Source organism: Carlito syrichta, unplaced genomic scaffold (genome assembly GCF_000164805.1).
Source record: "Carlito syrichta isolate Samal-C Ts95f unplaced genomic scaffold, Tarsius_syrichta-2.0.1 Scaffold305279, whole genome shotgun sequence".
In the NCBI taxonomy this organism is placed as follows: Eukaryota; Metazoa; Chordata; class Mammalia; order Primates; family Tarsiidae; genus Carlito; species Carlito syrichta.
Genome location: NW_007249375.1, coordinates 814,458 through 820,797, shown reverse-complemented (window position 1 = coordinate 820,797; position 6,340 = coordinate 814,458).

The following is a 6,340-nucleotide window of genomic DNA, read 5'->3' as shown; positions in this document are numbered from 1 at the left end:
CCAAACTGCCATGTTACAGGCCATCAGCAAGTTAACAAGGAGATGAGACCATTGCTCAGATGGTTGCTTCCAACAGCATGGCTAACAATTGGCATGGCAAGGCCTGGGCCAAGATGGGCTCAGACCAGCAGTCCAGTTCATGACCGTGTGTGCTAGTGATGATGTAACTTGGGCCTGGTTTCCTTATCAAACTGAAAGGGTTGGACTAGATGGCTCTAAGTGCCTTTCAGGCAATTATGTCCTTGAAAGGAGGCATCTATAGTAAACTAGAAGAAATTTAGTTTATTCTTAGTTTAGTCTTTTTTGCCTCTGCATAGCTATTAGAAAGAATTTAGATATTCTGCTGCAGGCCAAGCAGTAGCCTATCCCACTCCTTCAGCAAATCACCAGATGCAAGACCAGGACAACCCAACCTTTCAATTCATGATTTAGCATAATAATCTATAGTAAACTTTCAAATTCCTTGTCAAGGCGGAAGGTCAAAGCCATAGAGATGATAACAAGACAACCTTTGGTCAAGAAGTTTGCGGATTGCAAATGTCTAAAAAGTCTCTTGCAGGAAAAACCTCTCCAGGCCCAAATCCCCAAGTTAACCTAATCAGCCCTTTGTGACCTATGTGACACAGACAGACCCCACTATGGCAGCAATCATGTGACTAACCTACCCATCTATCGGCTGTCCATCACCTGACACCAGTACCTGGGCTTATCTGCCCCTTTGTGATGATGTTAGGCAGACCACCACCCAATCATCATAATGATCTACCCCCATCAAAGGGAATGGTTAAAAGAACTCAGCCACAAGCAGTCAATTGCTGTTGCCTTGCTAGACTCTGGTGTGGCCATGTGCTCTTTGAGCTATGGCTGTCACCATGCTTCCTGGCTTTGACCCCCTTCCCCACCTGGGGGAGGTGAATGTTCTCTTTCTCTCTCTAATTTATTTTTAAATAAACTATATTGTCTAATCTAATTTCTGCATAATTCTTTGCATCTTTGTATGTAGCATCGGATTGCACCCCACCCATACCCACAGCGGGCTAGACCTAGCATTCTGGAAGTCCTGCTGGGAGAGTGTGACCCTAACATATTTTTGGAGGGCTCAGTGAGATGACCCTAACATTTTTGGAGGTCCCATTGAGAGCTGCCACTCTCTCACTCTAGTCATTCTCCTCTTCTACCAAGACCTACCACTCTTTCCTTTCCCTTAAATATACCGATTTTGCACCCCCTCAAAGCCCCACTTGCCTCCAAGTGTTGGTCCCCTTTCTAATCTGTAAAAGGTGAATAATAACCCTTACTTCTTTCTACTTTCTTACTTGGTTGCAATCTTGCATTATTCCCAGGACCCCAGCACCAACTCTGGCTCAACTTGCTTCAATGAACCCTTTCAATCATAGAATGTTAACTCAAGGTAAATTCACAAATACATACACACACACACTCACACTCTCTCTCTCTCTCTCACACACACACACACACACACACACACACACACTCACATACCCCTATTACCACAGGGTACAGAACAGGCTTTCTGGTTACATACATTTCCAACCCTACTCTTATCTTCCATGGCTTCTCACTTTTTGGATTGAGGAAAATTCAAGTTTCCTCTCTTTTTTCTTTCTTGAGCTAAATTGTATATGTTTTTCTCATTAAAGTTTCAAAGTTCTCTCTCTTGATGGTCAAGATCCAACCACCACCAACCAACCACACCACCCTAAAGCCATATCACCATCTAATGGACTCCCTGCTTCTGGCCTCATCTCTGGAAGTCAGATCACATCACTTCTCTGCTCCCAACCTTCTAATGGCTCCCAGCACAGCAAAAGTCAAGTTCCTAGCAAAGCCCTCCATTGTCTGCCCTCCACCTCCTCCAATTATTGGACTACTTCTTCTATCTCTCCCCATCAGCTTTGGCCATGGGTCTCTTGACTATTCTTGGCAAATCTCCTTCCTCAGGGCTGTGCCCACACTTGTGCTCCCATGACCCAAACACTCTTCCACAATTATCTAAATGACTCACTCCCTCACTGAGTCCTTCACAGTAAAACTTTTGCTGATCACTCTTTCCACACATACCCACATGCCCTACCCCTTTCCTGGTTTATTTACCTCCATAGCACTTATCACCAAATATTTTCCTTATTTATCTTGCGTATTGCCTGTCTCCCTCTACCGCACAGCTTGCTCCATGAGGGATGGGATAATCTGTCTTGTTCACTGCTGTGTCCCTAGTGCCCAGAACAGTATGTGGCACATAGAAGGTACATAATATATGTATTTTTTGAGTCGGGGTCTTACTCTGCCACCAAGATTGGAGTGCAGTGGCAGGACACTGGCTCACCACAGCCTCAACCTCCCGACCTCAGGAGATCCTCCTGCCTCCACCTTCTGAGTAGCTGGGATTAGAAGCATGAGCCTCCATGCCCAGCTAATTTTTTTTTGTAGAGATGAGGCCTCACTATATTGCCCAAGCTAGTCTCAAACCCCTGGGCTCAAGTAATCTTCCCACTTCAGCCTCCCAAAGTACTAGGATTATAGGCATGAGCCACTGCACCCAGCATATTTTTGACTGAATTCTGGCCACAGGAAGACAGAATAATGTGTTGAACTATTTTAATTAGCTACCTGCCAAAAAAAAAGAAAAACTTGAGTAGATAAGAAGGCCACCCTGTTTTGGGGGTGCTCTTTTAAATGGGAGAGGTGTGAGTGTGTGTGTGTATGTTTAATGAAAACAGGACGAGAAACCAGCCAGAAAAGGTAATAGAATCATTCACCTAAGCTGAAAAAAGTTTATGGGAAGATATGAGTCATAAAGTTGCCACTAAGTGCCATAAAGGGCTTCCAGCTGTCAGGAAACAATTCAGGGGTACAGCCCTCTAGGAGGTAGATGGAGGAACATTCATGCAAGCAGTGAACCAGAAATCAAGAGAGGCATTATAGAACATATACAGGTATTAAAAAGGACAAAGAAGGGAAGGTTAAACATTTACTCTGTGCTCACAGTAAATGCATTAGCAGCACAGAGGCTGGAGAGATAGTGAGGATTTTGCTGTGTAGATAGAGTCGGGTTAGAAGCAATTATTACCTCTCTTCTGATAATGCCACTGAGTTTCCTATCCCCGCTATCAGTATTGCTGTCACTTTCACAACTGATTGTCCCCAGTTTGTGTCTGGGCATGCAGTTGAATTTCCCCTGACCACAAATATGAAGTTCCTGAGATGAACAGTAGGAGTCTCTGAGGGCTTACGGGAGACATTAACAAGTAACTGTCTTCCTGGAATGAGGTCGTCAGTCACTACTGGGCAGCCCCCTGCCCATGTACATCATGACAAAAAGCACCATGAGACACTCTCAAACAGCCAGATAGGAGAAGCTCTACTTTCTCCAGCACCCTGTGTGCATAGTACCTGTGATCAACCAGGTCACTGTGGGGACGGTTTTTATATTGCTTGGGGTTTGATCTTCCCTAAAGAGAGGAGGAATTCAATTCCTGGAGAGGAGAGATTTTATTCTGCTTTGGGGAAAGTTGTGTCGCAGCCTCCCTCTTCCTTTCCATCTATTTCTGCCTCCTCTTCAGCCTCTTCCATCTCCTTACCTCCCTCTCGGACCCCAGCGGTATTTCTCTCTCTATTTTGATGATCACAGCATGTGACATTTTTGAGTTAGAGGGTGTTAGAAGAAAGAGAGAGAGAGAAAGAGGGGGAGGGAAAGAGGGAGGGAGGGAGGAAGGAAGGGGGGAAGGTCTTTCCTTTCTGGGTGTTTTCTATCCCACCATGGCCTTGATCTTCTGGACTGAGGTGATCCTCCTGCCTCAGCGTCCCAGGTAGCAAGGACTACAGGCATGCGCCACCACACCCGGCTACTTTTTTTACTTTTATGTAGAAACGAGGTCTTGCTATGTTGCCTAGGTTGCGCTTGAACAAGTTAGTATTCATGCATTTCATTTATTTTCTTATACCAAAGCTTAGCCTAAAAAGAAGATTTACCTAAAATATGCATAAAATATACTAAGGTAACAAAAACTAGGAGTAAGAAAGATGAGACAAAGGAACAAAAGGGACAGGACACAAAATGGAATCGGGAAAGTGGCTAATACAAAAACACACACCAAGAAACCTTATTCCCTTAAGAAAGTGGACTGAAAATTCAGCTCTAAATTTTCTAGCTGAAAAAAACTGTTAGTAACATGAACCCCAGGGTCTATCTAATTCAAAAAATGAATAGAAATGTTTGAGAAACACATATGTGGCCTGATCCCAACATGATACATCTTTTCTTTTCCTTTTTTTTTTTTTGTTTGTTTGGGGTTTTTTTGAGTTGGAGTCTCACTCTGTCACCCAGACTGGAGTGCAGTGGCTGCTCCTGGCCACCGCAGCCTCGACCTGCTGGGCTCCGGCGATCCTTCCACCTCAGCCTTCCAAGTAGCCGGAATTACAGGCATGTGCTACCATGCCCAGCTGATTTTTTTTTTTTGATTTATTGTAGAGATGAGGTCTTGCTGCCCAGGCAGGTCTCGAACCCGCGGGCTCAGGCAATCCACTCACTTTAGCCTCTCAAATTTAGATATAATGTAATGAACAATGTCTCAGCAATGACTTTAGAATGGAGAAGTGACAGGTTTCAGAGAGTTACTTCTTAGAAGGAAAGCCATGACCATCTTGCCACAGAGTCATCTATTGACAACAATTTAACAGAGGTCCAGGCCCCAGATACCTGCCGGTTTGGTACATCCTATTCCAACTTCCGACCCATAGATAGGCTTTGTTTAGTTGTGACTGTGTTTCCCCTTCTTGCTTTATTCTAGTGTTTTCAAAGTTAATGCCCCAGAAGGGACATGCATGGCTCATTCTCTACCTTCTATTGTTTTTAACTCAGTCACTGCATACATTCATGTTGCATAACTGGGTCCCCAAGACATTATGAGGAGATACCACCCTTTCATCTATTCATTCAGCAGGTATTTCTAAGCACTCTTTATTCCTTAGCACTATTCTCCATAAATGAACAAACAACATACCTTGCCTCAGGAGGCTTAAACTCTAATAGATAATGAAGTGAAAGTATACAGTATATCAGATGGGTAAATGGTACAGAAAATAAAGTAAGAAATGGCAAAGGAATTCTAGGGGGAGGAAAATTTTATGGAGCCAGGAAAGTTCTCACTGAGAAGGCCACACAACTGAAAGAAGCAAGGAAATTGTGTGGATCACTGGGAAAACAGCAAGCACAAAGGCCCTGAGGTAGGGAGTGGCTTGCCTTGTTGGAAGAACAGCACAGAGGGTAACCTGGCCAGAGCAGAGAGGAAGGGGGTAGGAAGAAGTGCTAACGGAGTGAGGTAATGAGGGTGAGGCAGGGTAGATCCCATGGGGCCTGGGAGATCGTCCCAGGTACTTCAGAGGATGCCACTGTAGGGCTTGGAGAAATGACCTCACCAAAGTATTACAAGGGCTACACTGACCTCTGAGTATAGTGTGAGGTCAACTAAGACTATTGCCATCGCATTCTGATTTGGAAACATAGAGTAACTGAATAGTCTTCAAGGTTTCTTTTTTGTTTTGGGTGTTTTGTTTGTTTGTTTGTTTGTTTGTTTGAGTCAGACTCACAGTTACTCTGTCGCCCAGGCTAGAGTGCAGTGACATGCTTATGGCCACCATAGCCTCGACTTGCTGGGTTCAGGAGGTCCTTCCATCTCAGCCTTCCAAGCAGCTGGAACCACAGGCACACATCACTTCACCCAACTAATTTTTTGATGTATTGTAGAGACAAGGGCTCACCAGGTTGCCCAGGCTGGTCTTGAACCCCTGGATTCAGGCAATCCTCTTGCCTCCACCTCCCAAAGTGCTGGGATTACAGGCGTGAGCCACCGTAGCCAGCAAGACTTCTTTTTAAGGTGTATTTTGTTTCATTTTTTAATGAGTTGGGGTCTCACTCTGTTGCCCAGGTTGGAGTACAGTGGCATGATCACAGCTCACCACAGCTTTGACCTCCTGGGCTCAGGTCATCCTCCCGAGTATCTGAGACTACAGGCACATGCCACCATGTCTGGCTAATTTTTAAATTTTTTTGTAGGGACAAAGTCTAGTTATATTGCCCAGGTTGTTCTCAAAGTCCTGGGCTCTAAACAATCCTCCCACCTTGGCCTCTCACAGTGCTGGGAATACAGGTATGAGCCACTGTACCCAGCCTGGGTATGATTTCTTAAAAACTCTGGCAGTGTACTGGTAAATAGCAAGTACATAGCCAGTTCGAGAAGCGCAGTGGGATTTTACTGTCAACAGTGCTGACAGCCTGAGCTGCAGCAGTCCAAGACAGGTGCCTGAGGAAAGACCCAGC